We start from the raw sequence: 20,424 nt of genomic DNA, 5'->3' as shown, positions 1-20,424 counted from the left end.
TTTTCCTGGTACAAGCATGTTGTCAGGCATAATGAATTAGAGTAAAAATTGATTCCTTTTTTCTGTTTTTCGGTAGTTTTCCTAAATTTCTTGTAGACTAACAGAACTTGAATGTCTTTAGGTAAATTCCACTTCCTAGATATTTACAGTTGCACTTATAATCTGAGTTACTGAGCTGTTACTGCCTGAAGAGAATTAAATGTCAGATAAAATAAGTGCCAGTGTTTAATGGCATGAAATAAACTTAACTATGGCTCAAGAATTTCTTGTTATTAATATTCTGTTTATAAGAGATTGAATTCCAATTCCCTTTCAATTCAGATTCCTGCAATTACTTTAATTTTCCAAGACATTTACTGGTTAGCAGTGAGGCACACTGAGTTAAAATAAATCAAGTAAAAAAATTATTGATATTTATTGGGTTTTAATGGGGTTTGTGCTCCTTAATTTTTGTCTGTTTCCAGAATTTATTAAACCAGTCAAAATTATTTTTCCACAGTCTGCAATACTATTGTGATAAGATTTGTAATGACTATTTTGAAATAATTATTTATGGATGTTCATTTCTTAACATCCCCACTGCTAATTCCCTAAAGCGTTTGTATGTACTTTTTGACTGTATTAGTCTTTCTGTCTGATGGCACACATCAGCTCAGATGGACTATTAATACCGATAGTTAATAACTTCCATTACTAAGTTCCCAGGAAAATAATTCTCTGCTTCCTCACGCTTCCAATCACATACTTAAAGCATTAATTCTTCCAAGGATAGCAAGATTTTATTTATTTTGATATGCCTTTAATATAGATTTTAAACAAGAAAGATTGTTTTTTAACAAGAAATAACGCAGTGGGTTGCAGATGAGCAGGCTTGTATGTTTGGCTTGACCACAGGACTAATTCTGGAAACGAGCTCATGGGGGAAGGTCATGGCCAAAGGGTTGGCTGCATTCCAGTCACAGAGGTTCGAAAGTTACTGTCCTCGTGTTGAGATGTGTCTATCCACGTGCTTCCTCTTAGGCCACCATGCTGCCAGCTGAAATGCTTCTGCTTAAACCTGAAAAAAAATGTGCTTGTACCATATCTTTGCTTGGGCTGGAGTCCCGCTGATGTCTGTGATGCGCTGCTGTGCTATGATCCATCACGTGTTTGCAGGAGCTGGTGTCCTTCAGCAGGGCTTCCTGCTGAAAGCCCCACAGCTGTACCAACCTGTAAAAATACATCCCTTTAAAATCAAAATCTTGGAAATCAGAAACATGAGGGAAGGGGAGGAATAATATCAGGTCCTTTCAAAACACTTCTGATAGCATACATACTCTGACTCAAAACTGGGCTTTTAGACAACTTTTAAGAGAAATATTTAGACAATGTCAAATTTTTCAAACTTCTAGAAATACAATTTTTTTAATCAGACTTTATTTTTAGTAAATCAGTGTTTTCTTGCAAATGTGATTTCCAGCATTCTGGCCTCGCGTGCTCTGCAGTCACAGCTGAAGCCCGTAGGACCGCGTTGTCTGTGTCCTTCGGTTTTTGTTCAGACTCTGCCCTTTCTGGACGGGACCCTGACAGGTGACCTCCAGGGAACTGTAACCAGTGGTTCTGGAGATGCTCCAGAGAAGCAAGACAGAAGAAAGAATTTTGAGAAAAGATGAGATATATATATATATATATATGAAGTGATGAATAACTTGTGTATCATTCCACGTTGATGGTAAACCAAGCTGTGGCTGTGTGGGAACAGCCCTGCCGTGCCGCGTGTGATGCAGAGCTGAGCCCATGCTATGTTCCCTTTGAGCGGGGTTGGTGCCATCTGCCCAGGCGTACGTATTTCAGATAGCCTCTTTGTTTCATCTCCCTTATCCATCTGTCACCGCGGAAAGGTATATACTTATTTAGGGATAATCCTTGTGTTCGCTTAAGGAAAATGCCGCGCAGTGTATCTGAGCGTTTCAAGTGCAGCTTGACAGCTTGTCTCCATTTAACCCCGGGACCTGACTGTTTTTAGCTGCGGCTGTTTCTGTGGTCACCTCCATTCTGTGTCATGTTTCTTTGAAACTATAAAATCCTGTACAGTTACCTTAGATTGAAATTCCTCTGTTTCTAAAGTAGCCCCGTATATACAGCGAGGCCAGCAAATATCCCTGTCTTCAGGTTTTATCTCTCGGGATTCTTCCACATGGATGCGCTGCGCTTCCCATGCACGCTGGAGCTTTGATATAAAAAAACCAAAGATGTCTCACGTTAACAGTTGTTTGCAGAGCTGGATACCTGTTACTGTTAGACCTTGAAACTAGTGCTGGATTAGCATGAAAGTCGAAGGTTTTCTACCTCATCAGCACCCCTTTTTTTTTTTTCTGCCCTTAAACCCAACCCTGTAAGTTTTCTCTATTTCAAACCTGGGAATAAGACTCTAAATAAAACTAAGTAAATGTAAGATGATTTATCGTAAATTAGCATTTCATCACTTTGGCTGAAACTATGGAATAGCTTATTAAGCCTAGCAGAAAAACCGACACAATTCTGAATTTTATTTGCACCAGTTTCTGTGCCTCCGGCTCCTGGTAGCTGCAGAGCAAATGTGTCTTCCCTGAACCTGGTCCTTAACTTCAAATCCTTAACAAACTGAGTGTTGATGTGTGCCATTCTGGGATGTAGTTCAATATCTAATTTATTATATGTTACATTATCTTAATTATTAAATACTGTTTGGGTGGGAGTGGAGGGAGGAACCCACAGGGATTTAGTTGTTACCCCTTTAGTTATTACCACTTCCTTGATATAATATTGGAATTTTCTTTTCAACCCAAGTGTCTTTTCGCTTCAATACTAGGTATCTTGTTCACCTAATGAACTTCGTTAGTGGGTATGACTTAACCTGAGTTTTATGTAGCTTACCCAGTTCTTTATATTCCTCATTAGCCGTAATCTATAACTGAAGCACATCAACCAACAGCCTCTAAAAATGCTGGAATGGGCATGTTTGCAGACTTCTGAAAAATACTGAGCTGTTGATTAGAGAGATATTTTTATGGGTGAGTAGGAAATGTTTCTGAAGAGATCATTTACAGTGAGGCTGAACTTGATTGAGTTATATGCTGGATCTGTATGGCTTTTTTGTTTGTTTTCTCCAAGGGAAATCATGATAAAAGATGAGGCTGGAAATAGGCATCCTGTCTGGCAGTTATAGATGTGTTGCTATAAATAGTGGGACTTCTGAGAGCTTTTTGGATGGTACAATGAAATCAATCTTGTGATAATTATTCTACTCCAAAGAAGCTGGAGCATCGGCTCAGTCTTTTTTTTTTTTTGTTATAATGAGTAACCTTACTGATAGTACAATAATTAGAGATGATGAAAACTGTTCAGCATCTTCCATAAGTGTGTAAGTACTCACAAGTGCAACAGTGATAGAAGCTTAAGCCTGATCCGTTCCCAACACTACTGCAGCTTTTCCCTAGGTGTGGGTCCTCTTGTGGCTCTGCCACCGGGAGTGTAAGGAAGTGCAGTTCTTCATTGCTATACAAGCAGCAGTCTTACCTCCTTGAGACAAAAACTGGCTTGACATTTTGGTTTGCTTTTGGAGAGAAGTGGAGGGAGAGTGAATTTTTTTTTTTTCCTATATGCTTTACCCCATTTCACCAATACAGTTACATCTCAAGGTGCCCGGGTCTCCTGGAGATACTGCCTTAGTAAATGGTTTTGGGAGGGTGCTCTGTTTACCTATGGTCTTAAGTCTTGCGTGTCTTATGTGGGTTTTATGCCAAAACAATTATTGAAGGATGAAGAGCTTCTTTGGGAGAAAATGATAACTCTAGGTCACATTTTAGATCCATATGCTCAATAAGGTCAAACTAAAATCCACGTTAAATTCCCTGCTTCGCTTCCTTGCAGAATGCTCTGAAACGCTGGAATGCAAATCCTAGAAAATTTTGCATTGGTACCTTTTACCTTTTTTAGTTATAATTAAAGTGACAGTTTTAAGAGAAACTTGGCAAACAGAATACCAAACAGAATGCTACTCTAATTTTAAATATAATTTTAATTTCCTCTGTTGTTATCTAGAGGATTGTCTTCAATTTTGATCATGTCATCTTGAGGAAAAACAAAGCAGTAAGGCTAACCTGAATTTTCTAGGTCTAAGAAAGGACTTGCATATCCTACACATAAAAGCTATGAATATTTGTTATTAAAGGGAAGATAGTTCTGAGAACCCCAGTGAAGCTCCTGCACTAATAACATGAGAAGTTTTGTTTTCCCTACGTAGCATCACTCTTGAGTGTGGTCCGTATGTCTGAGAGAGCACGAGCAGGAAGCGGCAGCGTATTGTTAACATCGTATTCTTGTTTTATAGCTCTGCTTCAAGGGTCTGGAGGGTTTTAGGGCCTTCAATGTCTAGGGCAGTTGTGCAGGCACTTAATAAACTGGATAAGAGAATGGATTGACTGGAAACAAAATCATCTTGTGGATGCTTTTAAGCCCTTCTGATGTTTTGAATTCTGGAGGGTCCCTCCTTGGACCAGTCTGGCAGATGCTGCTTAAACATTTGTGCGTCTACCAGGATCAGCAGTCACTGATTTTATGCTGGAGAAACTGTTAATCCCTTTACGTGCTTTATGCACATACGGATTCAAGTAGTGTGAAGGCCTCAGTATAAAGCTTGAAAATGACTTTTCTAACCCCTTTATGGGTATTAAAATTATAGCATTTGAGTCCAACTCTATCTATAGACAAGGTATAAATAGGTTCCAGCGAGAAAACGATTTGTCACTAGCAATTATTAAAAAACTTTACAGCTAAATCCAAGATATAGCCTTTTTCTTTAAAACAGAGAGGAGTGAATTATTTTAGGTTTCATCTGGGTCATTTTCAAGCATGAATAAAACATTTCCCTTGTGCAAATCATTCGTCTCTCTGAAACCTTATTGAAGGGTTGCAGAAATGACCAGCAAAGGTGAAGATGTTCATGCAGATTTCTTGGTGACGGAAAGCCTTTTTGGAAACAAGGGCAGAAAGCGAAATATGAGGAGAAATACAACTATAGGGGAACAAAATGGAGTGCTTTACTCAGATGGCATCCTGACCAAATTAGTCAGGCTCTGAAGGCTTGTTTTCAACAAAACATGTTCACTCGGATATTAAGAATGTCCTCATGAGGAATTCCTGCTGTGCATGACATCAGTCACAGACCAATCTTCTGGTTATATTGAAATTGCTCTGTGAAAAGGTGATTTAAAGTCTGCAGTGATTGTTACTGTATTATACGTAAGGGTACAGTGAAATGAGTAAAGCTTTATTGTCTGGATACCACACTTCAAAAGTCGTATTACATTAAATCACATTGCTCGGTCGTAAATCAGAGACATATGAAACAAAGATGAAGACAGTCTCATTGCTGTTTTATTTATATCTTATTTTTATTTTATCCTACCTGCTTGTAATTAGTACTGCTTAAAAATCAGCTGCGGTGGCTTGGAAAGAAAATCACAAAAGCATCAGTAATTGAAAAAGTAGCTTATATAAGTAGTATTTGGGGATTTCTGCTACAAATATTTGTAAGTGGGCACTGGCTCAACAGAAATCACAGTGGAATAACTTGTAATTAGAAAATTTAACTGCAAAGCTCATCTCTGGATGCATAGATCACTTGTTCTGCTGGGCGTTTTTTGATGATAAATCAGAAAGTTAATTTTTTAATGTGATGTAAAAACTCCTCCTTGTATTTCATCACACAATATTAAAGTTGTTAGTGATGTTTCCTGTTGCCTCAAATACAGTTAGCGAGGATATATTTAAGTCACCTAATTACCAGTTTTTGAAGAGAAGGAAATCTATATTATATCCCAGCATAAATGCTTACGGAAAGCACACAGACAGAAAAAGGACTCAATTTGAATTTATGGTAATTAGTATGGCTGTTAGTTATCTGTATAATAGGGAAAAATCTGAAAATAGCTTAAGCTTGGGAGACTATCGAGGGACATGTTGTAAATCCTAGCCCTGTTATGCTTCCTTCGGTTTTCCGATACCATCTGTTCAATGGCCACCCTTTGAGGTGAAAGCTCGGGCTAGGTGGCACTAAGTCTGAACCTCTGTGGCTATTTTTTAATTTTCTTAGACAAAATCTGAGAAAAAAAGAGTTTAGGAAGGCAGATTTCAATTTTTTTTTCTTCATCTTAGGTTCCTGAAATGTCTGATTAAAATTAAGGAGTCTCTACTTTAGATCTTCATATACTTGCTCTTGTGGTCACCTTGATGTCAGCAAGCAGCACACCAGTTCAGGAGCACAAACAGGGAGGTATCGCGCATAAGAAAGGGGTTGCACACCAGTCTGCAATAATGACTCATAAGGTCCACAAAATAAAAGATTAAAAAATCCTCCTGCTATTAATTTGAGTGATATTATTTCGTGTGTGTTATTTCATTTGGGCTTTAGAGGGATTAATTTACTGTAAGCGTCTGAATCACAACAGAAATGCTGATTGTCTTGAAATTACCTTAAATGAGTCAGAAAAATGGGCTTTTAGAGTTGAGCTGCTCCTGCTCCTTTTTTACTTCTGTGGAAGGTTTCCCTGCTCTGCAACACATTTTCTGTCCTTGTAAAAATGTTCAAGTTGTACTTAATTTCTGGAGTTTCAGAAAGCCTTAATCCAGCTTCATCTGTTTTACATATTTGGCTACACCATGGTGTTGCCATTGGTATCTAAATATATGTTAAACGAAAGTGTGGGGCTAGGAGAACTATATATGTAATTTTGGAAGTTGCAAGATTGTCTCAGGGCTTTCTGGCATGTAGAAAGTAATTTAGTGATGCTCAATAAGCTCCCACAGCATAACTCGTTGATCCCTAGAAGTGTCCGAGATATGGTAGGACGAGTCAAGTTCAGGATATGGTTTAGCAGGCATGGTGGTGTTGGGTTGACGGTTTGATTTGATGACCTTAGACCTTAATGATTCTGTGATTCTCAGTGCCAACAGCATGGTTGTCAGTCTGACAGCCCTGCACAGGGGTTGCTGCATGTTGCTGGATGCAGCAGCAAATGCTCTGACGCAGTATGTTATTTAGGAACTGGATTACCAGAGGCGGAGTGAATTCTGTGGGAGTTGGCTGAATTGAAAACCTGCCACGGGCAATAACCTTTGGCCGTGATTTTATCTGGTTTTGCTGCCTATTACTTTAGAAACTTGAACAGTTGAAACAAAATGTGGTAGCTGTCTGTCTTCAACAGATGAATTCTTGTTTGGACTCATGAATTTTCATACAAATATGTGTCAGTAGGGTTGACAGATGTGTGGGATACCAGGATCTGATGGCTGTCCTTAGGTATTCTGTGATGTGTAACGTAACGGGGAAGTAAGTGCTTAGCATCGGCGTGGCTCAGCTGGCAAAATCAAATCGGTTTTACAACAGTAGTCTGAAATCTTAATTCAAGCCTCTCATTCCAAAACCGCATTTTTGACATTTCCATTATTTCTTATGTCACCTAGTACGTTTAATTAATTGCTTAATTGCTGTGTATATATATAGGCATTGCTCTGTAAAACCTGGAAAACTGTAGTCCATAGCAGCCGATTAACACTACTTAGCAGCTGTTAAAAAGGATAATTGCCTGATGTTAGCATCACCTAACATTATTTCTAATGCTAATTATGCCCAATTTACTCTCCCTAAAGTCACCCAGCTCCAGGTATGTTTCCAAACCATGGGCTGATAACAGAAATATTTGTATGCATGCCAGCTATGGTCTGCGTAGATGTAGCTTGAGGATTTTGTGCCTGTACTGGTAAATCAGAGCTGAAGGTGCCTTGCTGAAGGAGCATCTCAGAGGTGCGTGGCATGAATGCTTTCTGAATGTAGATGTAGTGGTGTTGCACGCTATCTGCTCCCTCTGGATTTTAGCATAGGATTGAAAAGTGAGAAGAAAACAACGCACAAAAACTTCTACAGGTCTGCAGATAGCTACATCTTCCGTTGTTTTCCAGACAATTGTTTCAACAGAGTAATTCTCGCCTTTTTTTATGAACTTGATCCTGTAAGCCCACAGTCCTGTTCACTCAAGCCTTCTTGACTTCACCGGGAGCTCACGATGTGGAGAGCTTGTAAGATTACATCTTTTATCATTTTTTTTAAATCCAGCCTCTTGATGATTTCTGTCAATTCTAGAAGGTGGGTTTTCTAAAGAAATATTTTCGTTTTATTTGCTCCATAGCCGTGTGCTAACAGCAGTCTAAACCTTTCCAATTTATATAAATGACTTGTTCTTCAGCTTCTGTACAGGTTTATATACAGAATACAGCAGCATAAATTACCTGTTTAGAGAAGGTCTGTTGAATGTTAACATTTTACATCCAGTATCGAATTGAAATAATTGCCTTGAAGGAAAATGCCCAAAACAAATGATGTTTATTGAAAATAGAAATCATAGTTTCAAATAAAAATAGATAGACATTCCTTCAGAAGCTGTGGTAAATGAACGGCTGATGGATGAGTAGTTTAGTTGGTAAACAAGAATTTATTAGTTCGTGTGGATGATGATGAAAGATATCTGAGAAAATAATTGGTCTCATTTTGTGAAAATAAGGCAGTCCATTAAAACTGCTGCACGTAATGATCAAAGGAATACTAATTAGTCTTTTAAAGTCCTGCGATTTTTACCACTTTATATACCAAAACCAGCTGGAATTCCAGCCAAAAAAAAGAATAATTCAGATCATTCATAATATTTTGTTGGCATATATATGTATCCATGGAAAAATACTTGTGCATGTGTATGCACGATGGCAGCACAACCCCACCGTGCCAGCAGCTCTGAGCTGCTGGTAGCCACTTGTGAGATGAAGGGTGCAGGCACAGACTGGTAGCTAGATATCAGTAGTTGGTCTGGAGTATTTGCAATTGATTTCAGGGGTGGAACTGCGTGGATGGAAAAGGAGGTTGCGTTTCAAAACAGTGCCCAACAGATGAAAACGTAGGCTTTCAACAGCTACATTTGAAAGACCAGAAAGAATTGTATGTGTTCTTTGAGATGATAAAGCTAAGAACTGCTCACTAATGCAGAAAACAGAAGATGGAGTGGAAATGCTTCATTGGCAGTAATGTATTTTCAGTAAGTCTGACAGAGACAGGAAAATATATTTTATCTTTTCAAACACGCTGTTGCGTATTTAGATCAATGCAATATGCAATTAACCAGGTATACAATTAATCAAAACCTTGAGAGACTGAGTATCATTAGTTAATTTCATTAATAAGTTAGTGCCTCAACAGTATCTCTTACTGGAAGATTTTTTTCAATACTGACTTCAGAATTGGTTTCAAAATAAGAAATGATCCACTGTATGCAGGCATTTCTGAAAATGTTGCTGTGTGTTCTGAAGTGCGTGAATACTGAAGCCTTTGCATGTATGTTGCACCTCCTGCAGCGTAAGGGAATGCAAATCTGTAAAACCAGGCTGCCAGATACTCTAGTAGAGAAGAATGCACTTGGGGAAAATCTGAGAAAATAGTAGGTGAAGTCCAAAATGTTAGACATCTTCCTACATATTTTTGCATTTAATAAAATTATCTCATAATAAGACTATATCTCCTTTCCCAACCAGGCCAGTATATTTTGTAAAGAATTTTTGTTTTTATTAGTCTGTGCCAGAACCAGATTTCCAAAAAAAAGAGGTTTCTTTTAATACGCAAAAATCGATGCTTGGGTGTCCAAAGGGCTCAGTACTTGGGACACCAAACTACCTTGACATCAAGCATACCTGTAAATGCAGAACAGCTACCCTCCTCCTCAGCATGGTGATTTATAAATCTTTGTGCTTTTTCATTTTGACAAAACAAAAGGAGTTTGTTTGTCCTCCCAGTTTTCAAACTCTGCTGTGGTTGGACAACGGATGTTTTTCGTTCTGGCTGCCAGGGAGATGATCTTTGCTGGGCAAAATGAATTTTGAACAAAGCAGCTTTTTGATAGGCATAACTTTGAAAAGCAAAGCATCCTGCAATTTGATGGCTTTTGAAGATTCTCCTTTGTCATCCTTGAAGTATTGCTTTCTCTATATAAAGTATTTGATTTTGATGTTCATCTTTTCAGTCTCATCTTACACTTTCCCCTCTGCTCCTCTCCTTACTGATATTGAGTGCTGGTAGGATTTCACACGACCTTCTGTATATGAAATGCGGTGCAAATCTGAATCTTTCATCAAAGATAAGATTGAGCCTTGCCTTATCCTTCTTCCCCCTACTTCTGGTAGATTTGCAGATGAGTGTATTTCATGCCTAGGTAAAGCTAGTGCATAAATCGGAACATTTTTATTTTTAATGCGAATCCAGATTAACACCACTGCAATGCCTACCTACCCATATCCATAATGTAAACAGTGAACTAGGATGGACATAACTTTGAGTTTTATGGTAAACAATACCATAAAATATATATATGAAACTGACAAGTTTAGAGTGTCTACCTGAAAACACCCATACGTATGTGTAATGGCTTCCTGTAGATTGAGATAAATGTACATAACTAATAAGAAATATCCCCAAACTTGAATGAACGTCGCTGGGCATGCTTACAGGGCACAAATGTGCCTGCTTATTAGCATATAGGAGCTTGCTAGATCACACAGGTTTTTAATATATAGAAGGTAAAAGGAATTTGAAATGTTTTTCCTTCCGATATCTGCCTCTGCAGTTTTAAAAAGCTTTAGCCTGCTGTCCTTCAAACCTTGTGTTGCTACAAGGCCTTCAGAAGACCAACCTTTTCTGCAACGGAGAATCATCACGTGCTGTGGATTTTAAAGCCACTCTCATTTCAGTTAAGCATTTTCGGTGTGAAAAAAATCTATCAAAGTAGCCCCGTATTTGAAGGATTTGATGTGGTGGCTCATGTGACAAGAGATCGTTTCCTGCAAAACAGCTCAAAGTGTTGTGTGATCATACTGCTGCCTGTTTACACTTCCAGGAGTGGATGTTTTAGCTCTTGAGTTTACTTACCTTGCTTGTTTTATACGTACTCTTTTGATGATGCTTTTGGTTTGAACTCTGGTCATTTCCCAAAGTGCAGTTGAGAGCTTGTTTGCCAAAATCAGATGGGTGGCCATCAAGGGGGACTGCACAGGGGGCATTGCCTGCAGCCATGTCTGCAGGTCAAGAGAAGAAAATGAAGAAAATTTCTTTTAAAGACCAGGAAGAGGAGTTGATTGCAGTCTTGCTTCTGATGGAGGTGTTAGCCACCTGGTGTGTGTTGGGAAGGTGGCCCAACACCAGTCCTGCTCAGAGAGAGTGACCGGACAACCTCCAAAGGTCCCTTCCAGCCTAAAGCATTACATGACTATGGGCAAGTCTGTGAGGTGATGCTGGGCAGGTCAGTGTTGACTTCGCTGGGAAAGCTCCTGTGATTGTGGTGCGCAAAAAAAAAAAAAAAGCTTTTGACTCTGGATTGTATTGCCTTTTAGATATCTGAAGGGAAAAATACCTTCTGTTTTCTGGGATAGTATTTGAGTTGGTTGTAGAAATGGTGCTTTTGAAAATGGTTCTTAAATGAATGAAAGTTTCTTGGGTAACAAGACTTACTACACAAATAAAAATATATCTTTTAAGATCAAAATTCAGGTGTCCTGCTTATGCCAGTATCTGTTTTTCTTGTGTTACTTAATCAAAGGGTGATGCCTCTGGCAGAAAATTTAAGAGTCTATTACATAGCAAGAAAAACCTCAGACTGAATTTAGGTCAGCATCCAAAAATGCAGTTGCTTGAAAGGTTCTGCTCGACTCCGAAGACCCTGCCTGCCTTCCAAAATGCCTGTAGCAACTCAATTTATCAGTGAAGCAAATGGGCAAAAGGCTGAACTCGTTGACAGGCGCAGAGGAAAGAACCGAGATGATGGATGGTGGATGTCCCTCAGCTGAAAGAGCAACCCTCCTGTGAGTAAGGCCAGATCCCGCCAGGTACTTGGGGCTTCTAATGCCATTGCCTTCAGGTCTTAGAATCAGATCCCGAGAGAAAACCTGCAGGTATTTTGTAATGAGGTCATCATCTGAATTAACTTAAGACAAATCTTTCCTGTAAGGAAACAAGCTGAATGTGGCAACTGCTGATGTTGGATGTTTTCCTTAAGTGATCTTTGGGCAAATATGAGGGATGTTGTAAACACTATTGTAGCTTTCCTAAAATCTGAACTGATTGGTGTAACTTCTCAATTGCTTTGGCATGTGCTGGAGGTGATACATGTGTGCTCCTCTTCCCTCCCTGGCAGTGTCACCGTGGACGAAGGTCACCTGATGGAATATGTGAAGATTTCGGTCAGTCTTTCACTTAGGAAGCTGATCATATAAGCAAATATAATATCCCAAACTCATTTAATAAGGTGATAATAATAAGTTATGTGTTAGCAAGATTTTTTTCCAACACAGAAAATAGTATTTCAAAGCCAATACGGACTGGAGTCTTAATATGTGTTTACGATACTCTAATGTTTTCATTTATGCCTTGCCCTTCCGAATGTATCAGAGGGAGGGGTTCATGTTGTAGAAGAACATGGTGTAATACTGTATTTTCTCAATAAGCTCTTTTCCAAAGCTGCATTTACTACCTTTAGCAGGGCCATAGGTTTATTCCATGCACCACTGGGTGGGAAATAAAGTTGTTTTTGTCTGGCCTTAACCAAACTGCTCTCCCAAGTTAAGTTTAATGTAGGACATGGTCAAATGCACATTGCAGCTGGGAAAGGGCAAGCGACAGCATGGAGGGACCACCTGGCAGCCGGGGCAGTGCCTGCCCGCGGGCCCTGCTCTGCTCCAGCGTGGAGCCAGGCAAGTCAAAACTAATTGTATTACTATCTAGCATGAGCTCAGAGTAAGCAGTGATACCACGTGGTATCACAGATCAGAGCAGTGAGCTCACTGGCTTCTGGCTGTAACAGATTGCAGGAAGACATAAATTAAAGAACGCCAAGCGTAGAGCTAATATAGGATGCTGTCGTGTGCTGTTCAGGACAGTCGCAAGTAAATCGCCGTGTTTTTCCAGCCTCGAGATTCCAAAGGATGGAGAGTGAAATTCAGTTCAGTGTTACAAAAACCCTGGGGTGGGTGGGATGTTCGTCTAACGGCTGCTAGGGCAGTGTTTTGTTGGAATTGCTTCAAATAGGGGAACTGAAGAAAGAGAATTCTTTCGGAGTCTAGAAATGCTGTGAAGCCATAGCATTTTGATTCTTTGCCAAAGAGTAGCTGCCAACATGAGTGTTATCAGTAAAAATAACATAAAAATTACATTTTATTTTGTGGCCACATCTGTACACCAATGTATCAAATAAGGTATTTCCTTTGGGTGAAAACCCACTGTTTTCTACAGAGTTGGATAAAACCTTCAGAAGTTGTGCCTGACACAGTCTTCATCAAATGCTATATGTAGACTGATAGTCTCAAAATAACACACGCTGTATTTTGTTTCCGATAATACTAGAATATGAATATTAAACATATTCTATACGCTGCCCTTTGCTGCGACAGATGTCTTGTCTGGGATTAAATTAATTACTAAATGTTTTTTCCGTCTGACAGTTGAGAATTTTAGGCTTCGGAGGTAAATAGGTTTTGAAGCAATCCGGTAATAGGCTTACAAGGCTGAGAGGCAACAGAGCTAAAAAGTGAAAAATCAAAAGGCTGGACCATTAATACCTTGTAAAGTTAATCAATTCATAACAACAGCCTGGAATCTAAATAGTCTCTCTGCAGAGGGGTTCATGTCGGGTCGAAATTTTGCACCATAAACTGTGGTATGCAATATTTATATAGTTATAAGTTGTGTGTTAAATATTTGCAGTTAAATAACTCTGTAATAAAGATGTAATGTGATCTTACCAGGCTTTCTAGAATTACCTGAAGAGAAGCAGTAGAAGTCCTCGAAGAGCCCCCTCCGAAGTAGATTGTCACTGCCTAGCAGAAATTGCCTTGTATGCCCGGAATTTCGGGGTCACTCCTGTGTTTTGATTCAGTGCTGAGGTGACCAAGGCATGATGGAGTCACTGACTCCAAATACCCAAGAGAGAGTCATGCCAAGGGACTATAGATGAAGGCTGAGGTCGGTTCCTCTAAGCCTTGTCAAGGAAGATGTCAGTGTTGGTGACAATGGTTTCAATGGTGTAGAGAGGAAGAGCAGAATATGAGCGGGTCTCTGGTGGCTTTGGGGTCCAGGCAAGAGGCTGCAGGAGTTCACATGGTGTCTGGAGAAAGGTCAGAGGTGTGCGTGGTTGCATCAGAGAAGGAAAGTTATGAGGAGGGTTGAAAGATTAATGACAAATAGGGAAAGAAAGACTTGGAGATGAGAAAAGCTACGTGACAATGTTACTAACCGAAACTACAAAGGAAGACGAGGATAAAAGTAGTTCTGCTGAACGTCTCCAAAGCATTGTGCAGAAACTGGTAAAACGTTAGTGCCCATCTGCAAAAGGAGCTGCTGGTATTTGGTTTTTCCTGTTGTCTGTCTATGTGGTAGTTTAGTTTCCTGAGGGCTGAAATGCATTTGTTTAATTACAATCTTTCATTTCAATATGGAGGTAGCTATGTATACCTAATTAGGCGTATCTTGCTTGCAGATATACGTTGAGACCTTTTTACCATGAAATGTCTGGAAAATTCTAGGGGCAATACTAAAATAAAACATTAACATCTGGGTTAGAGGAGTACTTTTCGATATTAAAAAAACTACCTTTGGAATATTTAGCTTTCTTTGAGTGTTAAAGTGCGTACCTGACAATGAGGTATGTAGGAAGGAGGATGTCTGAAGGTCTGGCAATTTAATAGACGCTGCTGAACTGTGCAATAGCACAAAATTAAGGCAATCTGGACTCTTGGTGTAAATGCAGTGACGTATGTGCCACTGAATTTCTTCCCTATGGGCGCAGTTAGAAGAAGCCGACGTCATTTTCTACGGAGGGCACATACTTCCAGCCCCTACTGCACCGCAGGCGCGCTGCCTTCCTGCTCGCCGCTTGCCAAGGTGTGCATGTTTGCTGCATGCAAATCACCTGTAATGAAAGACCTGGTGACAAAACTGAAATTGCGGTGATCAGTTGTGAGGTTCGCAGGGGCGGCTGGAGCCATTCGCGTAGCTGGATTTACGATGACCTCAGCTCCAGGACGCTCCGCTGGTTTCAGCAGGGCTGAAGAAATGTGTTGACAAATCCTGCTGTTATATTATCACTTCTGAAATGTTCTCTTTGAGGAGTCTCCTTTGCAGGAATTGCAGGTGAATTAACTAAGAAGGGGAATGAACTACAGCCTCTGATTTGCACAGGGCATCAATGTGAAAGGGAAGGCGGCAGAACAGGCTCTGGCAGGGAGCGCTGACCTTGAAGAGATGGTGAAATACCTTATAACTCATTTCCTGACAGACTAATGACGGTATTAGGTAGTGAATGACTTAGGGTCCAAAAACTCTGAGAACAAAATTGTGCTAAACTGAACCAAGATTGTTTTGTTTTTTTTAATTAACGGGTATTTGGTGAAACAAATAAAAGCCCCACAAATATTTACATACGCTTGCTCCAAACATCTCAGTACTAAATAACTTTAGAAACATGTAGAAAACATCATTCGAATTTTTGGTCTCTCTTCTCCTCTACTATCTTTTTCAATGTCTGAAATATCATGTGTTAATTAAAAGCTTACAATCCCTGTATGCTTGTTGAACTTACAGTGAATTTTTTACCTAGAAATTAAACACATGGATGTAATTCAGATTTTTTTCCAGCAGAAAGAGCTAATCTTTTATTATTACAACATTTTACAACTTGGATCTTCAGTTTCATGGCTTGTGCATTGTTGCCTCTCACTAGGTTGTGAGTACACATTGCTTATTAATCAGAACTCGTGCTTTACATAGTGAACAAGCCAAGAGAAAAGCCTGTAAAGATGCTTCTTTTGCATTAAGTTGAGATACGCTCTACAGCCCTTGTATTATACGTGTCTTAGGAATACTAAAATAATAGTAGTGACTCTAGTTATTTTCCAATTTGCTGAAGAAAATCTTACAGGATTTTGTATGGCAATTCTGTTTTTATTGGAATAACTTCCCAGGTAAATTTCTACTTGTACTAAATATCATGTACTTACATGGAAAATACTCATAATTTTGGAAAACAGCTTTAAGAGGGAGGGAGTAAGTCCATGATTCTTAATTAATTCATAATTGAGTAAATGTGGATCAGATGCTGTTTGCAGAATAATTTGTCCGGTTTTAAATGTGTTTTAATATTTTTGTCTATAGAAAAGACGATAAAGGAAACTTTCTTTTATGGATTTCTGAATCCTGTTATTTTGTACATTTACATAGTTTGGCAATATATACCTGCTTGGCCCTTTCCTAAGAATGGTATTAGCAATGTGAGAAAAATGAATTATGTGCGATAAAACTAAAGGAATTATCAGTTCAGATTTCATGAGTATGAGTTCCTGGGGTGCTCTTAAGGCCTTGCCTCACACTTTCTGACGATATCCAATGCGTAACTCCTCTTTTTAGAAAGCTTTTGTGCAATACTTCATTCCAAAGGCGCCCACCTCTGCCTGCGGGTGTTTGTCTTCGAGCGCATCGGTACCTCCGATGCCCCCAGCACAATGATGATGTAGGGGCTGTGTCTCAGTCACTGTAAATGGCGTCGGTCCCCCTCCTGCTAACTGAACTAAGAATATCGTGTTGGATAAATACAATTCACAGGTTTTGATGTGTTCCCCCTTTATGCCCAACTTTTTCCATTGTTTTTCCCTGCATAATTCCAGCGGGCTGGAGCACGCTTAACCCATGGTGTGCCACCTCAGAGGGCTGCTCTAGTCCAAGCCGCCTTTTGTTCCTCCTGCACTAAACCTCTAACGTTACTGGTCAGGATTTCTCTAGCCCAGTCTTTCAGCAGCTTAGACTGATCTGGTGAAACCAGTTGCTGGAATCTTAGCTGTCCCCAAACTGCCTGCTACCTCCTTATCAAAGATGGCAGATATTCAAAGGTCGGTCTCTGGGTCTCATCTCCTTTCTCTGTCTCCTCTGTGGTCAGCCCTGCCCTGGGCTGTTATCCCTAATGCAGGCTGAAGTCCTGCGTGTCCACGTTTAGCTGTATACACCGCTTGATTTCTTCCCCAAGAGACCGATAACCTCTTCTGCCGTCTCTGAATAAAACACTGCGCTCTGTCGTGCGAACGGTGCAAATTGTTTGCCACGCTGGTGCCGAGGGGGAAACAAAGGAGTAACAGGGACCAAACAGCAGCCACAGAGATGGGGGAAAAAATTGGTTTATGGCAGAAGCACCAAAGGGATGGTTCCTGTAAAGCTCCTTCTGTTTGATTTTGCTTGACGGTTTCAGATGGCCACGCTCAGAGCGGAAGATGGAGCCTCCCAGAGTTGTACACTTGGTAATGAAGGAAGGCAAAGCCACGATGCATTTCTACACATCTAGATTTTGATGCAACTGATGCTAGCTTACTGAAAGATAAGAATTCCCTCCCAGAACTGTCTGGAGATGCACTTCTCTCTAGCATTTTCTGTTAACCATTTTAGTAATCCCCTACTCAGCACCTGGCTGCTATGGACCTTACTCACAGGGTGTGTCTAACACCTCCCTGCATAGTAGGGGAAAATTAAACACAGCCTGAAGCTACTGAGTTTTTCTGGAGTGGAGTGCATCTGGAAGCAGATACGTGCAAGTTACTTGTGTCAATTTGATATCTTGTGCTGCCCTAAATCCTTTTGTGGAATTTGGTCTAAAACTGTAATTCTGATCTTCAAGTGACCTGATGTCTCTGTCTTCATGGCAGTTTAAGATTGAGATTATATATTGATGTCTTTGAGTTGGGTTTCATTGTGCTAATTGGAATACCTTATTGACTGCAAGCTGTGATGATGGGAGCTTGCTTTCTGGCTTCTCTCGGAGAGCTTGACTGCTGGGAGAAGCATTTCACCAGCTCTTCAGCTTCTCTGCCTAACAGCTTCTGACCTGCCTTGCTTGCACCTGTGCATGATATAACCCCAGCAGGTACGGGAGCACAGATAGATTCTGCATCCTTTTGCGTGTCGCGAGCCTTTGGCAAGAAGATGTAGCCCAAGCGAGCAGGGATCTCTTTTAATCTTCTAGAACTAAAGGACATCTTTTCACTGCAGTCTCATGCTTTTTTCCTTTCTTTCTGCTAGCTGGTCCACTAGCTCGGCGAAAGGCAGCATATGCTTGCTGGCTAGCCAGCCTGAAGCTGTCTGTAGGCTGGCTGGCCAGCTGGGTAGCAGGTACATGCGTTCGCACTGGCCAGCTGGGAGGGATATTCCATTTTGGCCATCTGGCTGCTGTCTCTTAAGAGCAAAGAAATAAGTCAAAGACCTGAGCGTTGGCAGCCGGAGGGCCTAACAAGTGGATGTGAGACTGCATGTGGAAAATGGACTTTTCAGATCTGCTTTGCATGCTTCTAAGCATCTAACCAGAAGATTTTTTTTTTATTGCAGTTGGAAGACTTTGTTGTGATTTTTTTCGTGTGCTGGTATGGAATATGTGGGTTTTACACTATTCTGACACTTTAACTGAAAGAGGAAGTTGTATTTCTTTTTGTTGATGTATGACAATGACATATTCTATGCTATTTTAAAAAAGGTAAAGGAAAATGCCACTTTGCATTGACTGAAGTATTGTTGTTCTCTTCTATATGAGAACATCTCTGTATGTTGCAATGTAAAAGCTCAACAACTTGATCCTACATTTCATTTCACCAATACTCTATTCTTAGGGTACATGACATAGCCAAGCTGTATGTTTGTGGAGGGGATTTCACCCACAAGGCAGAACGTGACGTGTATCTACGCTGAGGTGTTATTCTGGGCTAAAGATCCTTTCCATGTACTATTTAATAGATATGTGTATTAAGCTGACTACCACATGGTTCAAATACATATTTTTAACAATGTTTGCTACTTCCAGAGATGTTTTTTTTGTCTGTTTTATCTATTATATTTTCAGTATTGTCTTCTATTCCTGTTTCTAGAACTTTGGGCATTTTACTGGGCTATGTATTGACTGTTGATTCAAAACCATACAAACCAAGGCTGTTGCAGGCTTAGCAATAGGTGGGCTGTGTCTGTATGTGAATACAGTTTCTCTTTTTGCTAGTGTTTTGTGGTGTTTTGTTGTTCCTTTATCCATGTGACAAAAGGAGAAGCATCGGTGTACCTATTCCTAATTCAGAGGAACTGTTGGAGTTAGAGATGCTGCTTTACTGAGAAGAGGTAACCTGGATGCATCTAGGACCGTGTCAGTTGTCCAAAATACCTGTGCTGGGCTGGCATGTCTAACAGCACTTCCAGAAGCCCTGCTGCCTTCTGGAGTGGGACCTGGTACCCTGGTGAAGTGTTAGTATGGTGCTAGGTACATGTGCATAGGCAATAGAATAATACCCTTCCTATACTCATTTCTAGCTGTGGTACTGCTTGTGAGCAAGCTCAGCTTTTGTGGGTCTCACTTCATATTTTTTCGTCTCCAACTGCTTTTAATATGCTTTAGATAATCAATATAGCTTTTCAAAGAAGTAAGCAGTTTTAGTGAAACAGATCTATTAATGAAATTAGTGTCTGATAGCACAGTCTGGCTGCTGATACTGTTGAATTCAGACTGAAAAAATATGGGTAAGACTTTTGTCATTGACTGCAGGAGAAATTAGCTTATAGGTTCTTTACCATAGATCAACCCTTCCCCCTCCTTCATTAGCCGAGTTCTTTTTTTGTACACTTTCCTCTTCTTCAATACTTCTGTCTCTTCTCTGATATCTCCTTTTTACATTTGTCCATCATTTTCATGCATCCCTTCCACCATCCCCAGCACTGATTATATAATTCTGCAGAGAAATTCACTGTCCTATACATGATGTACAGCACGTACAGACTTGGCACTTAATTTGCTTGGACTGGAATTTCAAAAGGAGCTAATGAGATTTGACAATATTTTTGCGTTCAAGAGCTTGACTTTTAACGGGTAGATATTTTCTGAAAAGCATAAAGTGCATCATAACCGTGGTACCATGGTGTTGGACAGTCTTTCCCAGTACTACCCATCTGCTGCTGGGAGAAGTGGGACTACACCGTTGCAACTGGGTAAAGAGGAGCAACCTGTTCATTCACAGTGTGGTGACAGTTGAACGTAAGGTGAAACCTCTGTCTTGGTTGCTTGCCAAAGTCTAAAAAAACCAATCTTTGTCTTAAGAAAGAAAACACCCAACAAATAAATATAAAATCTTTGTGTGTCTTTAAAGTGTAAGGAAATGTTAATAAAGGTGTTTGATGAAAAAGTAGCAAATAGCTGCAACTGTGCTCACTGCGTGTTGCAGCTTCTGACCTCCTGAAGGTAGGAGTGTCTACATTGCGAAGATGCAGACGGTTACTCTCGGACCCCAAAACACAAAGCTGCTTGTGCTGAT

Source organism: Opisthocomus hoazin, chromosome 4, assembly GCF_030867145.1.
Source record: "Opisthocomus hoazin isolate bOpiHoa1 chromosome 4, bOpiHoa1.hap1, whole genome shotgun sequence".
In the NCBI taxonomy this organism is placed as follows: Eukaryota; Metazoa; Chordata; class Aves; order Opisthocomiformes; family Opisthocomidae; genus Opisthocomus; species Opisthocomus hoazin.
Note: the sequence above shows the minus strand (reverse complement) of the source record.